The 20,958-nt window shown below is 43.2% G+C and overlaps 1 protein-coding gene across 8 annotated transcripts in view; it reads left to right on the top strand.

Annotated features, from left to right (window-relative positions):
* The window catches only part of ELMO1 (engulfment and cell motility 1), a 576,489-nt gene that overhangs the window by 253,059 nt on the left and 302,472 nt on the right, over positions 1–20,958 (top strand). The window lies entirely within an intron of this gene.

Raw genomic sequence — 20,958 nt, 5'->3', positions numbered from 1 at the left:
CATTTGCAACCCAACTTGGCTTAAGTCATAGCTATTTTTTTCCTTCTTTGAAATGTGTATTATTATTGTCAATAAGTTACTACGAAAAAAATTCAAAACTTAAAAGTAGGCAAAAAGTAGAGTGGCATATCCTTTCAACGTAGTACTGGAACATTAAAAAAAATGTCTGTCCAAGGATGATTTAATTCTCCAGGAGAGCATCCTTGTGTTTGACTTGGTTGTTTACTGTTACTAGAGCCTAGATACTGGGAAATGATATGTTAATGTGTAGTTTTTAGCTGGTAGAGCTGCCCAGTAGGAAAGCTTACCCCAAGTGTTGTAATGCTCTGTAGGACATTAACCAGCTTTGTAAGTAACCTACCAGTCTTTTACTCAAATTCTTTTTGCAAATGCTACAAACACCTTCCCTCTCACATGCTCTTTGAACCAGCTTTATCATCCTGCTGGTTTCTTCATTATTGAGGTGAGTAAATCTTGATACGTGTTTATTCTGTATTTTTATAAGAGTCCTGTTATTAAATTTTTGACCATTTTCCTTTGTCAAGATTTTAATCTGTCTCGTGAAACAGAGTTATTACCAGGCACTATGATATATATATTTGTAGATTGACAAGTGTGTGTGGTAGTAGTTCATAGTAACCTGAAAGCATGGTAATGCATGTTTACCAGATTGTTTACCAGCAATCTACCAAAAGTAGATTGCTGAGGCTGTATGAGTTAAGACTTTTATCCAGTGATTCCAATGTGATTTTTGTGCGGTTGGGAAAGTTTCAGGAGCTGGAGCTGGGCTTGTGTAAGGACCTGTGGGATTCTAGCCAGAGCTGGAATTGTATACAGAAGTCTGAGAGCCATCTCAGGAAACAGCCCTAGGGTGCAGGGGTGCCCTATAGAGGCAGATTTTGTGTTTACTCCTTTAGCTCCAGGAGTGGAGTTTTCTAAGCCCTCAACCATGCACATAGTGGTTCCCTGGAGTTATCACCATTGTCCTTCAGGGACTATCATACATTAAATTTATTCAGTTCAGGTCACCCTCTCACACCCTGATTATTCTCTCATTATACCTCTCCTGCAATCAGTCCTATTTTTCTCCTTCCTTTCTTCTCTCTGCCTCTCTATCCATTAAGGAACGCTCCCTGACTTGGAACGGTATGGCAGATGGCATTATGTTTAACTGAGATATACATTTATTTGCTTACTTCAAGCCTTTCTATAATGTCTTAGAAGCAGCTTTCACAGTAACTACCAATCAATGAAACACACAAATCAGTAGAGTGAAATTTCCTATGTATTGGAACACTGCATTGATCACCTTCTCCGGTGTGCCTAAGCCATTTTCCTAAGATGATAATATCTCATATTTGAAGTGGTTTAGGGACACTAATTTTGAAGTGACAGAATACTCAAAGTACAATGCTGCATTATCTTATGTAATTCGGCACCTGGAAGTCAGGTAAAATGTCGCTGAATGTATAAATGAGTGGAAGAGGAGAAATGCTATTGAATCTTCTTTGCCAGAAGTCCCTATAAATAGAACAAGTTACTATGTGGGTGGGAGACTGAAATTTTCCACTCTTGAATGCAGGGAGTTGGGGAAGGTACAGTATCCCCCAGGATCTTTGGGGAGCTTTTGATTCTTTAATTAGTCATTGTCTGATCCTGTTGGCAGATTCCTGGGGTAGGGATCTGTTCAACAGTGTCAGGAAGGAGGCCCCCTTAGCATGGTATTGGTGAGATCCTTGAGTAAGTGTGGGCTGAGCGTAGTCTAGGGAATCGGATCCGTGGGGCCAGTGAGAAAGCCAAACTTCAAATTAACGGCATCGGAAGCCTATGAGTTCAAGGTCCCTTGATATCTTGAGGGGAACCAGACCTAGAAAACTGACCAGGATTTCCGAACTAAGGATCTTTGGCAGAAGGTAGGGGAGGACACTGATGCAACTCTAGAAGGAAAGTGAATAACCCACAGCTACCATTTCCCTGGGGCTTACCTGGCGCTCTATTCAGGGTGTTTTCTTTACATCATCTTGTTTGATCTTAACCAGGCCAATGAGAGAGGCAATGCCTACACAGTGTTATGGGTGACAAGTGGGTTTTAGAAAGTGAAGTTTCTTTTCTAAGAGCATCAGCTAATTTTGAAGATTGCATTGGAACCTGCATTGGTGTCTCTCCAAATCTGGGCCGCTTACCACCACGCCGTGATGCCCCCTGCGTGTGCTTGTTTGGCCCTTTGAGGTTAGCCAGGCTCTTTACTGATGAAGTCCTTGTCAGGCTTGAAGGACCAGAGACGTTCCTGTCTGTACAAAGACACTTGGGGTGGAACGTTTGGAGGATAAACCCCGTGAACGTGGTGGGCACAAGACCCAGGTAGGCTTTCTTCCTGCAGGGCACTGTACTCCCAGGAGGGGGCCTCTCTAGGGTCTTTTGGGGGGCCAGCTGTGCTCCCTTTGAGCTGTTCCTCGATTTTTCCCATCCCACCTCCTGCACCTGGGACCACTGAGGGAGGTACCACCTACGCCAGCTTTACTGGTGAAGAGTGAGTGCTTTGTGAACAAGTAGACTCATCCTGCCACCTCTGCCTGTTGTCTGATGTGTGAGAACTCGACAAAGCGCCTTCCCATCAGGGCGCTGAATTAAAAAATCAATCCTTGACTGGAAAATGGGGACTGGGAGAGGAAATCATGCTCTTTTGTAGATGAGGGAGGAATTTATATAAATATGCTCTGAATGGTTTTACAGACTACCCATGTATGCACTGAGTCTGTTCAAGAAAGATTAATTTGTGGAGGGTTGAAATATTCCTATTAATATTCCTTATCTGAGAGAAACAGAGGCATCTACTGAATTTCACAAAAGGTAATACGAAAACTGATCTCCAAGGATCTTTAATATTTGGCTTCCTCTTTTGTTGTTGAAAATACATTTCAGTTCTCCTCTACATGCCAGCGTACAGCAGAAGAAAAAGCATAATCAGTATGAAAGTAATAAATGTTAGTGCCCATTTGTGATTCTGGCAGCAACCACTTTTCATCTTACGTTTTATTATTCTGTACTATTTAAGGTGCAAAGTCCTAAAGCTGTAAAACCTACATTAGTTTGCTGTGGTCAAATAAAATTAGTAAAATGTAGACTCTCTAAATTTAAATCGTAATTATGAACTATTTCGATCGGAGAAACATAACAGCATATAAAAGGCATTCATGTATGTACCCACCACTCAGATTTAATAGATGGTAACATTTTGCTATATTTTCTTCAAACATCTTTATTTGGGGAGGGGGCACGAAACAGGACATTACGTATTCAGTCTGTGTATCTCCCTGCCTGTCGCCTTTTCATCCCTCCTTTGTCTTATCATGATGAAGATACACATTATTTCCTTGCATGTTTTTGTATTTTGAAAAAATGGTTATGGAAATTTCGAGTCAAATTTTCTTCACAAATGTATTTTGTGATAGCATCACTTTAAAGCCATAATATATATTTTTAAAGTTATTTTTTCTGTTGGGTATAATTATCAAAGACCCACTTGTGAGAGGAGGTTGAAGTTAGTAAAATAACTACCAAAAAATAAATTAGATTTTAAGAGGTTAGTTCTAGTTTCTCCTGCCCATCCTACTGCCCTCAGCCTCTGAGTAACCTGACAGATCCTTCCACGTGTGGGGGGCCTTTGGGACAAAGTTCCTAGAGCATCTGAGGTTTGCAAGACAACTGGGAGGTTTTTGTTTTTGTTTTTAACATGGAAATTTTTAATTCTGTTTAATCTGTTTGCTAAGGTTATGGGCAACTTGGCATTCACATGCTATTTATCTAACATTTCCAAGAATTCTCATCCTCTTTCAGGGTTTATTGCTCTCTGATGAGTAATGGTCTCAAATGCTTATTTTTCAGATCCTTATTCTTAGGACTGAGAAAGTCACAGTCACTGTGTCTGCAGATGGGTAGATTTATATGAGCAAAACCAAACCAAAGAGAGGTTGCCCGCTTTTTGTTGGCCTCCTATGAGTCACAGCCAGGAGGGGAGATACTTCCCCTTGGTCTTTGCTGATTTCACAGAGGCGGGAGATGTGTTACAAGATGGACTTTAAAAAGTTCATTTAAAAAATCAATTTTAATATTTATTTTCAAACTAAAACTATGGCACTCCCTCAGGTCTTTTTATCCTCAGCCCCCTGCTCATTCCCTTTGGAACTGCTTCCATTGCATTCTCCAGAAGGCCATCTCCTTTCAAGAATTTTTGAGATGACTGGGGGTAATTGCATCTATTTAGCTTGACCATTTTTAAGTTGAACCGTGTGAAATTCCATTTTGTTAGGTCATAAATGGTCAGATATTGGCAGTTTCAGTGGTTCTACCCTACATATTTGGGGAACTCTGAACATTTACAATTCAGCTTTGGAGCTGGAAGGCCCCGTCAAGATTGTCCAACTCTCAGCATTTACAGGTGATCGCCCTTGGGGTGGCCCAGGATTGCCCATTCAGTGGTGAAGTGACTCATCCAGGCCGAAGCTGTGATCATACAATTTCCTGACAAATGAAGTGAAGTGTGCTGTGAACTGTCAGGCTTCAGGAGATTCTGGCTTAAAGGAGTTATGTTAAAGGAGAGGGGTCCTTTAAGCCTAGAGGGCTGTACCCTGGTAGGGCAGGCAAATTGAGCAAACACCCTGCAGCTCAGATCAGATCAGATAAGTACCTCTTCCTGGCCTCCTTCATCTGAAGGAAACGTCTGAATTTACATACTTTCTGAAATACTGTTAATCCAAGCTGTCCATCTGCCTGCATAGGACTTACTTGGGCAGGTGGAGATGAACCTTTCTGCTCGAGTACATCCCTTGGGCACAGCTGGACGTGAGCTGCAGGGAGGGCTTCAGCAAAGGCATGGGAGGGTCCAGGGTAAGAATCCAAACTGTATCTCATGTTCTCCTGCAGGATGGTCTCTGTTTCCTTTTAGAGAACAGGGGGCACACCTCTGATCAAATATAAGTAAAAATCAATGCATCCTCATTAGAGAAAATTAGAAAAATATGGACAGGTAGGAAAAAAAATTTTCCACCTTCCCACCACCACAAATAATTACTATTAACACTTTGGTAAATTTCCTTCCAGTTTTTAAAAGCATTTTTTAGAAAACTCACAATTATATGCTAAATACATATCTTGATATTGCATACATATATATGTAATATATATATATAATGTAATAAGAATGTATTATATAGAGAGTACTCTATAAAATACACAATGCCAAGGAATATATATACTACTATTGAAATTCTATATAAACTACAACATATATTTTATATTCCTATTTTTTCATTTATGATAACTAAGTACTCTATGAAGATAATTTTTAAAGGCTGTGTAGTATTCCATCAAGTGATTCCCCCTCACCCACTGCATAGGTAGCCAATTCTCCTTTTAGAATAGTAGTTAAGAAATGGACTCTAGTACATCTGGGTTCAAATTCAAGCATAGTGGTTGTGTGAATGTGGGCAGGATCCTTAACCTCTCTACACCTCAGTTTCTTCATTTTTAAAATAAGCATAAGAATTCTACTTATTCTGGTATGGAAAAAGGGACCACAGTGTCCAAATTTAAAAGCCAAGACTTTGCCATTTACAAGAGCTGCACTGAAGGGGGGAAGCAGGAGAATGCTTACCAGACACAATCCAGATCCCTAACTCATCAGACTTACAGGTAGTCTTATATAAAGGTATATAAAATAATAAAAATGTATATAAAAGTATAAAGGTCTTATATAAAAGTGTATAAAAGAACCCCTCCGAGGTTTGCCTTTGGTCAGCAAGGGGAAGGGACCCAAAGGCACCAAGATGAGGCCTTGAGTAACAAGTTAAGGCTACTGAAAAGATTCATCTCAATATAACATTTGCAAGACACAGAATTTTGTCCAGCTAAAACTTGGGAATCTTTAAAATCATTACGATATTATCCAGGGGAGCAAAACACTGAACATTTACAAAGGGCTTATGTTGTGCAGGTAGCAAAACATTAGCATTTCTTTGTTAATTGAGATTTTTAACTCTGGTTAAGGAGGGACTGATTTTCTTAACTCATTAAATTGCCTTGAGAACAAACACTTAGAAAAAGGTTTGGCAAACTTTTCTTGTAAAGGGTCAGGAAGTAAATATTTTAGGCTTTGTAGGCCAAATGCAAAACCAGGTGCAGACAATATGTAAATAAATGAGCATGGGTATGTTCCAACAAAGCTTTCTTTATGGACATTGAAATTTTAATTTCATGTAATTTTCACGTGTCAGAGATAAGTATTTTCCTTTTGATTAAAAAAAGATTTTAAGGGGCCGGAGGAAGATGGCGGAAGAGTAAGACGCGGAGATCACCTTCCTCCCCACAGATACATCAGAAATTCATCTACACGTGGAACAACTCCTACAGAACACCTACTGAACGCCGACAGAAGACCTCAGACCCCCTAAATGGCAAGAAACTCCCCACATACCTGGGTAGGGCAAAAGAAAAAAAGAATAAACAGAGACAATAGGATAGGGACGGGACCTGCACCAGTGGGAGGGAACCGTGAAGGAGGGAAGGTTTCTACACACTGCAAGCCCCTTCGCGGGCGGAGACTGCAGGTGGCGGAGGGGGAAAGCTTCGGAGTAGCGGAGGAGAGCACAGCAACAGGGGTGTGGAGGGCAAAGCGGAGAGATTCCGGCACAGAGGATCGGTGCCCTCAGGCACACACCAGCCCGAGAGGCTTGTCTGCTCGGCCGCCGTGGCGGACGGGGCTGGGAGCTGAGGCTTGGGTATCGGCTTTCAGTCGGAGCGCAGGGAGAGGACTGGGGCTGGCGGCAGGAAGAGAGCCTGAAGGGGTTAGTGCACCACGGCTAGCCCGGAGGGAGTCCGGGGAAAGGGTCTGGAGTTGCTGAAGAGGCAAGAGTCTTTTTTCACTTTCACTTTCGTTTCCTGGTGTGCGAGGAGAGGGCATTAAAAGGGCTGCTTAGGGAAGCGCCGGAGACGGGCGCGAGCCGCGGGTAAGGCGTGGACCTCGGAGACGGGCGTGGGCCGCCGCCGCCCCCCGCCGCCGCGGCCCGCCGCCGCCCGCCGCCGCCCGCCGCCGCCGCGGCCCGCCGCCGCCGCCGCCGCCCGCCGCGGCCCGCCGCCGCCGCCGCCGCACGCCGCGGCCCGCCGCCGCCGCCGCCGCCGCCGCGGCCCGCCGCCGCCGCCGCCTGCCGCCGCCCGCCGCCGCCGCCGCCGAGGCCCGCCGCCGCCGCCGCCGCCGCCCCCGCGGCCCGCCACCGCCGCCGCCGCCGCCGCCGCCGCCCCCGCGGCCCGCCACCGCCGCCGCCGCCGCCGCCGCCGCCCCCGCGGCCCGCCACCGCCGCCGCCTGCCGCCGCCCGCCGCCGCCGCCGCGGAGGCCCGCCACCGCCGCCGCCTGCCGCCGCCCGCCGCCGCCGCAGCCGCGGGGCCTGTGTGCGAGCGCGGGTCACTGTCCGCCCCGCCTTCCGGGGGACCTGTGCACCCCGCCACTGCCGGGGTCCCGAGACCCGGGGACGGCTTTCCCGGGAAAGCGCACGGAGCGCCACGGGCTGCTGCAACGTCACGCCGGCCTCTGCCGCCGCAGGCCCGCCCCACACTGCGCGCCCCTCCCTCCCCTCTGCATGAGTGAGCCAGAGCCCCCGAATCAGCGGCTCCTTTAAACCCGTCCTGTCTGAGCGAAGAACGGACGCCCTCCGGCGACCTACGCACAGAGGCGGGGCCAGGTCCCAGGCTGAGAACCGGGAGCTGTGAGAGCAGAGTCAGGGAAATCTCTCTGTGCAGCCTCGGAGGCAGCGGATTAAAGCTCCACGGTCCATTTGATGTGCCCTGCGTCTGTGGAGTGCATGAATGGACAGCGAATCATCCCAAATTGAGGAAGTGGACTTTGAGGACAAGATTTAAGACTTTCCCCCCTTTTCCTCTTTTTACAACGAATTATTCCAAAGTAAGGAGGTGGACTTAGAGAGCAAGATTTCAGACTTCTTGCCCTTTTCCTCTTTTTACAACGAATTATCCCAAATTGAGGAGGTGGGCTTGGAGAGCAAGATTTTTGATTTTTCCCCCTGCTCTCTTTTTGTGAATGTGTATGTGTAATCTTCTGTGTAAGATTCTCTCTGTATAGCCTTGCTTCCACCATATGTCCCAGGGTTCTATCGGTCCGTTTTTTTTTTTTTTTTTTTTTTTTTTTTTTTCCAATAATTACTTTCTAATTTTAATAACGCTACTATATTTCATACTTTATTCTATTTTACTTTACCTGCTCTTTCTTTTTTTCCTACCTTCCCTTCCTCCCTCCCTCCCTCTGCTCTTCCTTTCCTTCTTTCTTTTTCTTTCCTCCCTCCCTCCCACCCTTCTTCTTTCCACTTTCTTTTTCTTTCCTTCCTCCCTCCCTCCCTCCTGTCTTTCTTTCTTTCTTCCCTTCCTCCCTCCCTCCCTCCCTTCTTCCATTCACTCTTCCTTTTGCTTTCATTGCCCCCTCCCTCCCTCCTTTCTTTCCTTCTTTCTTTCCATCCTTCCTCACTCCCTCCCTCCTTTCTTTCTTTCTTCCTTCCTTCCTTCCTTTCTTCCCTTCTTCCTTTCTTTCCCTCTCTCTTTCTTTCTTCTACTAATTCTTTCTTTCTGCTTTTTCTCCCTGTTATTCTGAGCTGGGTGGATGAAAGGCTCTTGGTGCTGCAGCCAGGAGCCAGTGCTGTGCCTCTGAAGTGGGAGAGCCAACTTCAGGACACGGGTCCACAAGAGACCTCCCAGCTCCACATAATATCAAGCAGCGAAAATCTCCCAGAGATCTCCATCCCAACACCAGCACCCAGCTTCAGTCAACGACCAGCAAGCTACAGTGCTGGTCACCCTATGCCAAGCAACTAGCAAGGCAGGAACACAACCCCACCCATTAGCAGAGAAGCTACCTAAAAACATAATAAGGCCATAGGCACCCCAAAACACACCACCAGACGTGGACCTGTCCACCAGAAAGACAAGATCGAGCCTCAACCACCAGAACACAGGCATTAGTCCCCCCCACCAGGAAGCCTACACAACCTACTGAAACAACCTTAGCCACTGGGGTCAGACACGAAAAACAACGGGAACTACGAATCTGCAGCCTGCAAAAAGGAGACCCCAAACACAGTAACATAAGCAAAATGAGAAGACAGAAAAACACACAGCAGGTGAAGGAGCAAGATAAAAACCTACCAGACCTAACAAATGAAGAGGTAATAGGCAGTCTACCTGAAAAAGAATTCAGAATAATGATGGTAAAGATGATCCAAAATCTTGGAAATAGAATAGACAAAATGCAAGAAACAGTTAACAAGGACCTAGAAGAACTAAAGATGAATCAAGCATCGATTAAAAACACAATACATGAAATAAAAAATACTCTAGATGGGATCAATAGCAGAATAACTGAGGCAGAAGAACGGATAAGTGAGGTGGAAGATAAAATAGTGGAAATAACTGATGCAGAGCAAAATAAAGAAAAAAGAATGAAAAGAACAGAGGACAGTCTCAGAGACCTCTGGGACAACATTAAACGCACCAACATTCGAATTCTAGGGGTTCCAGAAGAAGAAGAGAAAAAGAAAGGGACTGAGAAAATATTTGAAGAGATTATAGTTGAAAACTTCCCTAATATGGGAAAGGAAATAGTTAATCAAGTCCAGGAGGCACAGAGAGTCCCATACAGAATAAATCCAAGGAGAAATACACCAAGACACATATTAATCAAACTGTCAAAAATTAAACACAAAGAAATCATATTAAAAGCAGCAAGGGAAAAACAACAAATAACACACAAGGGAATCCCCATCAGGTTAACAGCTGATCTCTCAGCAGAAACTCTACAAGCCAGAAGGGAGTGGCAGGACATAATTAAAGTGATGAAGGAGAGAAACCTGCAGCCAAGATTACTCTACCCAGCAAGGATCTCATTCAGATTTGATGGAGAAATTAAAACCTTTACAGACAAGCAAAAGCTGAGAGAGTTCAGCACCACCAAACCAGCTTTACAACAAATGCTAAAGGAACTTCTCTAGGCAAGAAACACAACAGAAGGAATATACCTACAATAACGAACCCAAAGCAATTAAGGAAATGGGAATAGGAACATACATATCAATAATTACCTTAAATGTAAATGGACTAAATGCTCCCACCAAAAGACACAGAGTGGCTGAATGGATACAAAAACAAGACCCATATATATGCTGTCTACAAGAGACCCACTTCAGACCTAAAGACACATACAGATTGAAAGTAAGGGGATGGAAAAAGATATTCCATGCAAATGGAAATCAAAAGAAAGCTGGAGTAGCAATTCTTATATCAGACAAAATAGACTTTAAAATAAAGACTATTAGAAGAGACAAAGAAGGACACTACATAATGATCAAGGGATCGATCCAAGAAGAAGATATAACAATTGTAAATATTTATGCACCCAACATAGGAGCACCTCAATACATAAGGCAAATACTAACAGCCATAAAAGGGGAAATCGACAGTAACACAATCATAGTAGGGGACTTTAACACCCCACTTTCACCAATGGACAGATCGTCCAAAATGAAAATAAATAAGGAAACACAAGCTTTAAATGATACATTAAACAAGATGGACTTAGTTGATATTTATAGGACATTTCATCCAAAAACAACAGAATACACATTTTTCTCAAGTGCTCATGGAACATTCTCCAGGATAGATCATATCTTGGGTCACAAATCAAGCCTTGGTAAATTTAAGAAAATTGAAATTGTATCAAGTATCTTCTCCGACCACAATGCTATGAGACTAGACATCAATTACAGGAAAAGATCTGTAAAAAATACAAACACATGGAGGCTAAACAATACACTACTCAATAACGAAGTGATCACTGAAGAAATCAGAGAGGAAATTAAAAAATACCTAGAAACAAATGACAATGGAGACACGACAACCCAAAACCTATGGGATGCAGCAAAAGCAGTTCTAAGGGGGAAGTTTATAGCAATACAATCCCACCTTAAGAAACAGGAAACATTTCGAGTAAACAACCTGACCCTGCACCTAAAGCAATTAGAGAAAGAAGAACAAAAAACCCCCAAAGCTAGCAGAAGGAAAGAAATCATAAAGATCAGATCAGAAATAAATGAAAAAGAAATGAAGGAAACGATAGCAAAGATCAACCAAACTAAAAGCTGGTTCTTTGAGAAGATAAACAAAATTGACAAACCATTAGCCAGACTCATCAAGAAAAGAAGGGAGAAGACTCAAATCAATAGAATTAGAAATGAAAAAGGAGAAGTAACAACTGACACTGCAGAAATACAAAAGATCATGAGAGATTACTACAAGCAACTCTATGCCAATAAAATGGACAACCTGGAAGAAATGGACAAATTCTTAGAAATGCACAACCTGCCAAGACTGACTCAGGAAGAAATAGAAAATATGAATAGACCAATCACAAGCACTGAAATTGAAACTGTGATTAAAAATCTTCCATCAAACAAAAGCCCAGGACCAGATGGCTTCACAGGCGAATTCTATCAAACATTTAGAGAAGAGCTAACACCCATCCTTCTCAAACTCTTCCAAACAATTTCAGAGGAAGGAACACTCCCAAACTCATTCTACGAGGCCACCATCACCTTGATACCAAAACCAGGCAAGGATGTCACAAAGAAAGAAAACTACAGGCCAATATCACTGATGAACATAGATGCAAAAATCCTCAACAAAATACTAGCAAACAGAATCCAACAGCACATTAAAAGGATCATACACCATGATCAAGTGGGGTTTATCCCAGGAATGCAAGGATTCTTCAATATACGCAAATCAATCAATGTGATACACCATATTAACAAGTTGAAGGAGAAAAACCATATGATCATCTCAATAGATGCAGAGAAAGCTTTCGACAAAATTCAACACCCATTTATGATAAAAACCCTGCAGAAAGTAGGCATAGAGGGAACTTTCCTCAACATAATAAAGGCCATATATGACAAACCCACAGCCAACATTGTCCTCAATGGTGAAAAACTGAAACCATTTCCACTAAGATCAGGAACAAGACAAGGTTGCCCACTCTCACCACTCTTATTCAACCTAGTTTTGGAAGTTTTAGCCACAGCAATCAGAGAAGAAAAGGAAATAAAAGGAATCCAAATCGGAAAAGAAGAAGTAAAGCTGTCATTGTTTGCAGATGACATGATACTGTACATAGAGAATCCTAAAGATGCTACCGAAAAACTACTAGAGCTAATCAATGAATTTGGTAAAGTAGCAGGTTACAAAATTAATGTACAGAAATCTCTGGCATTCCTGTACACTGATGATGAAAAATCTGAAAATGAAATCAAGAAAACACTCCCATTTACCATTGCAACAAAAAGAATAAAATATCTAGGAATAAACCTACCTAAGGAGACAAAAGACCTGTATGCAGAAAATTATAAGACACTGATGAAAGAAATTAAAGATGATACAAACAGATGGAGAGATATACCATGCTCCTGGATTGGAAGAATCAATATTGTGAAAATGACTCTACTACCCAAAGCAATCTACAGATTCAATGCAATCCCTATCAAACTACCACTGGCATTTTTCACAGAACTAGAACAAAAAATTTCAAAATTTGTTTGGAAAAACAAAAGACCCCGAATAGCCAAAGCAATCTTGAGAACGAAAAACGGAGCTGGAGGAATCAGGCTCCCTGACTTCAGACTATACTACAAAGCTACAGTAATTAAGACAGTGTGGTACTGGCATAAAAACAGAAAGATAGATCAGTGGATCAGGATAGAAAGCCCAGAGATAAACCCACGCACATATGGCCAACTTATCTTTGATAAAGGAGGCAGGAATGTACAGTGGAGAAAGGACAGCCTCTTCAATAAGTGGTGCTGGGAAAACTGGACAGGGACATGTAAAAGTATGAGATTAGATCATTCCCTAACACCATACACAAAAATAAGCTCAAAATGGATTAAAGACTTAAATGTAAGGCCAGAAACTATCAAACTCTTAGAGGAAAACATAGGTAGAACACTCTATGACATAAATCACAGCAAGATCCTTTTGGACCCACCTCCTAGAGAAATGGAAATAAAAACAAAGATAAACAAATGGGACCTAATGAAACTTCAAAGCTTTTGCACAGCAAAGGAAACCATAAACAAGACCAAAAGACAACCCTCAGAATGGGAGAAAATATTTGCAAATGAAGCAACTGACAAAGGATTAATCTCCAAAATTTATAAACAGCTCATGCAGCTCAATAGCAAAAAAACAAACAACCCAATCCAAAAATGGGCAGAAGACTTAAATAGGCATTTCTCCAAAGAAGATATACAGACTGCCAACAAACACATGAAAGAATGCTCAACATCATTAATCATTAGAGAAATGCAAATCAAAACTACAATGAGATATCATCTCACACCAGTCAGAATGGCCATCATCAAGAAATCTAGAAACAATAAATGCTGGAGAGGGTGTGGAGAAAAGGGAACACTCTTGCACTGCTGGTGGGAATGTGAATTGGTACAGCCACTATGGAGAACAGTATGGAGGTTCCTTAAAAAACTAAAAATAGAACTACCATATGATCCAGCAATCCCACTACTAGGCATATACCCTGAGAAAACCATAATTCAAAAAGAGACATGTACCAAAATGTTCATTGCAGCTCTATTCACAATAGCCCGGAGCTGGAAACAACCTAAGTGTCCATCATCGGATGAATGGATAAAGAAGATGTGGCACATATATACAATGGAATATTACTCAGCCATAAAAAGAAACGAAACTGAGCTATTTGTAATGAGGTGGATAGACCTAGAGTCTGTCATACAGAGTGAAGTAAGTCAGAAAGAGAAAGACAAATACCGTATGCTAACACATATATATGGAATATAAGAAAAAAAAATGTCATGAAGAACCTAGGGGTAAAACGGGAATAAAGACACAGACCTACTTGAGAATGGACTTGAGGATATGGGGAGGGGGAAGGGTAAGCTGTGACAAAGCGAAAGAGAGGCATGGACATATATACACTACCAAACATAGGCTAGATAGACAGTGGGAAGCAGCCGCAGAGCACAGGGAGATCAGCTCGGTGCTTTGTGACTGCCTGGAGGGGAGGGATAGGGAGGGTGGGAGGGAGGGAGATGCATGAGGGAGGGGATGTGGGAACAGATGTATATGTATGACTGATTCACTTTGTTATAAAGCAGAAACTAATAAAAAAAATAAAAAAATAAAAAAAAAAAATAAAAAAAAATAAAAAAAAGATTTTAAAAAGGTAAAAAAAAGACATGAAACTTTTAAACTCACAACTCTACAAAAGTTGAGTGGTAAACCCAACTTAGCCCGTGGGCCAAAGTAACCCGTGCCTTAGAACAGTCCTTGGCACTCATTAAGTGCTGTGTGTGTGTTAGCTGCTACTTCCATGATTAAAGTTGTTATCACCATCTCTACCCTAGCACCATGCAGTGCTAGGCCCTGGAGGAGGGCAGGGCTGCAGTACACAGCCCGTGCATCCCTTTGACCTCCTGAGAGTCCATTAGTAGCAGCAGCAGCTTGATCAGCTCCTGGCTCCATCGTGGCAAAGAGGTTTCATCTGCCATGTACGTGGTGGTTCCCTTACCAGAGGCTGCCTGGAGAGCTTTGCTGGGCTGTAGGGAACAGGTTTCCAGCTTGACTAGCTAGACCAGCCCTGGCGTGACGGTAGCACACATTCTGTGTCCTTTTTTTTTTTTTTTTTTGTGGTACGCGGGCCTCTCACTGCTATGGCCTCTCCCGTTGCGGAGCACGGCTCGGGACGCGCAGGCTCGGGACGCGCAGGCTCAGCGGCCATGGCTCACGGGCCCAGCCGCTCCGCGGCATGTGGGATCTTCCCGGACCGGGGCACGAACCCGCATCCCCTGCATCGGCAGGCGGACTCTCAACCACTGCGCCACCAGGGAAGCCCCATTCTGGGTCCTTTGATGGAACTTTTAGCCTGTGCTCTTCCTGGGGATGAGTGAAAAAGGGAGACAGAGAAACCCACTCTGCATAACTGGTGCTAGTCCACTTCCTGTTTTAAAACTACAAAAGGTAGGCGAAAAGGGAGCTCTAAAAAGATTGGTGAAAAAGGAGCTGGGAGTTAAGGGAAGAAAGAGTAGGGTGTTGCTAGCACAAGCCACAGTGCTTGGGTCGTTCATAATCTGGCATGCACTCAGCTCAGTAGAAAAATTGCAGATATCTTTATAAACCTTGACAGCATTATTTCATTATTCATGAAGACTTTGTTTTTTTAACCATAACCAGCTTCATTTTAAAGGAGATTTATTCCCAAGGCATTTTAATTGCATCTTCATGGTAATTCTTTGTACTGACTGTTAAATCAACATACCAAATAAACAATATTGGAGTTTACTCTTTTCTTCGGTAAGTCTCAACTCTGCTTCTTCAAGATAATGAAGTGAGAGTGAGTCCAGATTTTCATGAATTGAATACACGGCACTGCACGGCCTTTCCTGACCTTTTGAGAGTAATTTTAAAAAGGACATTGTGTTTTAACTAAGGAAATTTGCCTTAAATCCAGAATTTTCTATGTGAGAGCTTCCACAGTGTGCATGTGTGAAGTTACTTATGCCTGTGTGGTGTGTGTGTGTGTGTGTGTGCATATGTGCATATTTCAAAGCTATATTATTAAGGCTTTTTAAAAATTTTATGAATTTATTTATTTATTTTTGGCTGCGTTGGGTCTTGTTGCTGTGCGCGGGCTTTCTCTAGTTGCGGAGAGCGGGGGCTACTCTTCGTTGCGGTGCGCGGGCTTCTTATTGTGGTGGCTTCTCTTGTTGAGGAGCACAGGCTCTAGGCCTGCGGGCTTCAGTAGTTGTGGCACACAGGCTTCAGTAGTTGTGTCACGCAAGCTCTAGAGCACAGGCTCAGTAGTTGTGGCGCACGGGCATAGTTACTCTGTGGCATGTGGGATCTTCCCGGACCAGGGCTCAAACCCATGTCCCCTGCATTGGCAGGTGGATTCTTAACCACTGTGCCACCAGGGAAGTCCTTGTTAAGGCTTTTAATAATTCACTTCTGAGACAGAAGTTTCGTGAAGACAAGTACTATTTTGTTTTAAATTAATCTCTGGATGAAATTTATTATGTCTGTCTCCCGTGGTGCCTTGCACAGTAGTAGAAATCCAAAATTATTTGATGAGAGAAGGAATGAATCAGGGGCTGCAAAGTATCTCAAGGTCATTTGCTCCAATTCTCTACCCTTTAGTTCTCTGGACAATATTCCTGCTGGACATCCTGCTTCAATATTTCTAAAAACTCACTTCTCTGCTAATCCTGTTTCCTGTAGCTGCCCACACAATAATATCAGTCCTTCAGATGCCTAAGGACAGTAGTGGACCAACTCACAACCCCCATCCTACCTCCACCACATATACTTTTTTCCCCCCGGCTAAATATCTAAAAGTTTTTTTCGAACTTTTCTGATATACCCTACTGTTTAGATATTTCTGCTTCTTCCTGGCCATGCTTTTGTACATGATTTCCTGTGTGTCAGGAGCTGGCTCCCAGTGTAGCCCCCAGAACTGTGTGTTGTGTCCAAATGTGGCCTCAGCTGGGCCCTGTTGGTGGAACCCTCCTCTGTTCTTCTTGCTGTTCTCCTATTAATAAATCCCAGCCTGTCAGAGCCTCCTGACTGCCACTCAGAATTGACTCATCTTGGACTTACACTGCCAACTCTAACTCTTAGTTCTTAATAAGAGGATTGGTCTTGGACTCTCCTAGGTTGCAGAACAAGCCCAGGGAGGGGGTCCTGGTGATAGTGGGTAGTTGTGGATGGTCCCAGAGCTCTAGAACCAGAGGTATTCCCCCAAAGATTAGTTGTGGACCTGCCAAAGGAGGGAAGATGGAGCCAGGTTGAAGGTCGGGAGAACGAAAGGGTAGCAGGTGGATGAATGACATGAGAGAGACTAGCAGAGGTGTTCCAGAGGCCAGGCAAGGAGAAGAGAATGAACAGCTGAGGGGGAGGTACGGCACAGAAGCCAGGTAGTTTAGAATCTGTTGGCCTGAACCCTTAACATCTTCCTGGGTGTTTCTTTCATGCAGATCCTTAGTGCTTTACCTAAAAGAATCAAATTTTAATGATGTGGAGCTGAGATCTCATGAATTATTTGTAAGCCAGATTTCCCTTGTTCTGTAGTAGATGTGTTTTTCAATTTTTAAAAAAATCTTTTTATGGGACATTACATTTCACTGATTAAACTTCTTCTCGCTAATGGGGCCCATCTTCCTATTCTCCAAAGGCCTTTTGAACCTAAATAGGAAAAAAAAAAGCTGCAGAGCTGAAGTGGTGACTCTGCCACTTCTAACCATGTTCTTGCACAAGTCACAAGTTGTCACCCTCATTTGTAGGAAGAGAATAATAACATTTACCTCATTAATAACTCACCTCACTGGGTAGTTGGGAAGATTAAATTAAATCACGCCTTTGGAGTGCCTGGCACGACGCCTACCTGTCCCTGGTCACAGTTATTTTTCTGCCCCTCAGCATACCACCTTGCCCACTCTTAGGTCAGATGTAGTAGGCTGCCTTCTCTGTATTCGTCCAGACTATTCATTTTTATTGAATTTACTGGAGAGAGACGAAGAACAGAATCTGAAGATGTCTAAAGGCTACGTCTAGGACTCTTTGGAACATTGATCCATGTTGGGGGTCACAAAGTCGGATGCTGTCAAGAACTTCCTTATATAAATGTATGAAGCAGCCAGGTGAGAGAGTGCCGGGCCTGTGTCAGCTCGGAGTGTGCATGTCCTCCCTAAAGCAGGCATCCCAATAAAAGCCGCTGCAAACCAAACATTTCAATACAGAGAATCAAGATTCCAACTCCATCAGTTGTTGGGTGTAGATCCCTAGAATGCTCTTGCATGGGGTTACTGTGGCTTTAGAGCAGAGGTTCTCAAAGTATGATCCAGAGACCATCAGTAGCACCTGGGAACGTATATGAATGCAGATTCTCAGGGCTTACCCAGACCTACTCAACCAGAAACTCTGGAGGCTGGGGGACAGCACCAGCAATCTGTTTGAACAGACCCTCTAAGAGATTCCGATCACATTCAAATTTGAGACCCACTGATTGGGGAAAGTGTTCTCAACCCTGGCTGGACTTTGGAATCATCTGGGGAGCTTTAAAAGTCCAGTTGCTTGGTTTCCAACCACAAAGTTTCTCATTTAACTGATTTTGGGTATCAGCCTGGACATCAGGATTTTTCAGAGCTCCCAAGGGGATTTTCAGGGGCATCCAAGGTGGATAAGTGCTCTTCTAGGAGCCTGTTGAAACACCCACATACCCTTTCTCCTGAGTGGGGAGGGGAGGAGTGGGAGGCACGTGTAATGTGGCACAGCTCCCAAGGGATCTGCTGCAACCATCAAACCCTGCTTCCCCTTGGAGAACATGACCTTAAACTACCAACCTCAAGAAAGAGCTTTGATAGGGCCTTTCCTAGACTGAATGAATATTCACTCAATGTGATTTGTTTTAAAGGTTGCTTTTAATGCTATATTTGTTCAGCAAATGTAGGCACTTGTATAGCACAAATATTAACTCCTAAATCCTCCAAGGCTTTCCCTGCGACATGCCATCTGGCAGGCATTACTGTAATCATCTCTTTATTATCCACACTAATGAAGGACTAGCATGGCATTGGTAATTGAGAAACACAGACCATTTACAGATCATTCAGGCTAGTGCTGGCACTGCTTCCCCAACCAGGAAGCATTCAAGAGTAGAAAATATTGACTGATTACAGTTTCCTACCTTCCCTGTGGAGGTACTAATAATATTATTTGAGTCAGAAATTTGAGAAGTAGGAGAAGTGAGAGGCTTCTAAATTATAATTCCTTTTTCTGAATAAGGAAATTTCAGTTTTCTCAATAAGAGGCCAAAGCACAAAGCAGATAAACAGCAAGTATATTTAAAATGCATTGAACTTTGGAACCAGTCAGTTCAAAGCGTGCTATAGTAGAAGCTGCATGGGATTCAAGAGATCAGTGGATCTGGATTCTAGATCTTACTTTGATATTATCCGTGCTATGTGAGATGTGCCATTCCAGCCGTCAGCGGGTCTCAAAGTGTGGTCCTCAGACAGCAGCATCTGCATCACTTGGGAACTCGTTAGAGATGCAGATTCTCAGGCCTCTCCCCAACCCACCTGAATCAGAGACTCTGAGGGTGGGGCTAGCAATTTGTGCTTCGAGAAACCCTCCCAGAGATTCAGTTCAGATGCCTGCTCAAGTTTGAGCACCGCTGTTCTCCAGGCACTCAGTTTTCTCAACTTTAAAATAAGGTGACAAGCCTAGTTTATATTTGAGGTCCACTCCAGCTCTCCAATGGCCTTAATGTATGGTCCTGGAAGGTTGAAAGATTCTCTGTCGTAGACCTTGAATGTGCAATTGAAATAATTCAAGTAAAAAACTGGCATGTGTGTAACAGAAGAGAAACAGATCTTTAGGAACTCTGTACACAAACCCCATATAGGATGCTCACTTTAAATAAATAGTGCTATCTTCAGTTGGTTGGTACCATTTTCTGAAAGTGAAAAAACCTTGGTGCTTTGGAAAGGGAGGTGGCCGCTCCTCCTTTCTCCAGGAGCTGAGAGCTGTCTGATGTGATTCACAGAGCAGCACTTCTACAGGCTCTAACAAATGGCATTTCAGAAGGATGTACAGAGGTACACAGGCTTTGCAGTAAAACAAGGGATATTTTCAAGTCATTTATGAAAGCTCTTGCAGCTTCCATTTCAAGACAGGTGGAAAAAAATAACATGGAACAAGAAAAGAAAATAAATCTGTATCCAGAGCATCTCATAAATAAGGAAGGAACGGGGGTCTGTTGGCCTTGCCGGGTTCTCAGAGTATTTTTGTAACAGTACAGAAAGCTCTCAAATGTTTTGGCAAGTAATTCTTATACTGTTTCTGTTATCAAAATCTATGCTTGTAAAATTACTTCGCTGGCTGTTAAAACCAAAAGAGAAAAAGGAAACAATCATTTCAAGGAGAGAGAGGCTGGGAAAGTGATGCTCAGAGTTAAAAAAGAGAGGGACAGAAAAAAAGAAAATAGTTCACCCACAACTGCAAAAAAATTTTTTCATCTAAAACGCAGTGACACTTCATAATTTAGAGCAAGTCATAGAAAATCGAAGGCAATTTTCTAATTGGCTTTTGTTTAATTAAGAGCCTGTTTGTTGGAGACAATAGGACCTGGTTTGTTGAACTTGAGAGAGACTTTGTTATGTCTGCGAGGGATGGAGAGATTATAGCTTTTATTGAAAAGGATGGATCACAGACCCACTTTGCCTGAGCAAAGCATGTTGATTGAGGAGAAGCACAACAATGGGGAACCTGCACTAGACATCTTTGTGAAATTCCCAGTGGCATCTGGGTGAGCAAAAACTTGACCCTAAAACCCTGGTTAAAAGCCTGTACTCTGAGTTCAGATTCTGGCTCTGCCACATACTGGCTCTGAAACTCTGGGCAAGCTACTCAGATGCTCAGTGCCTCAGTTTCCTTCTGTCAAAGGAGGAAAATAATAGGACCTGCCTTGTGGGAATTTTATGAGGATTAAAAGTTAGCATATGCAAGGTGCTTTATATAACACCTGCCACATAGCAGGCATTATTTTATTAGGACTATTTGCTAAATAGCCATATGGATCTTTAAAAGAACTCTAAAAATGTGTTACACTGTTTCATAACTGTAAGACCTTAGAAAGCAGCAGTGCCCTATTTGATACCCCCATTGTGTGCCTAAGGAGGTGTGTGATTGATACAAAGAGGCTTCCAGGGCATCCTGGGAGCACAATTCAAACAAGCCTGATGATTCTTAACCCATGGGGGGCTTCTCCCTGGTCAACTTCACTAACACATAGCTTTGGGGGGTTGTTCAAACAAGAT

The sequence above is a fragment of the Mesoplodon densirostris genome, chromosome 9 (genome assembly GCF_025265405.1).
Source record: "Mesoplodon densirostris isolate mMesDen1 chromosome 9, mMesDen1 primary haplotype, whole genome shotgun sequence".
Taxonomy (NCBI): Eukaryota; Metazoa; Chordata; class Mammalia; order Artiodactyla; family Ziphiidae; genus Mesoplodon; species Mesoplodon densirostris.
This window is presented reverse-complemented; position numbering and strand designations above follow the sequence as displayed.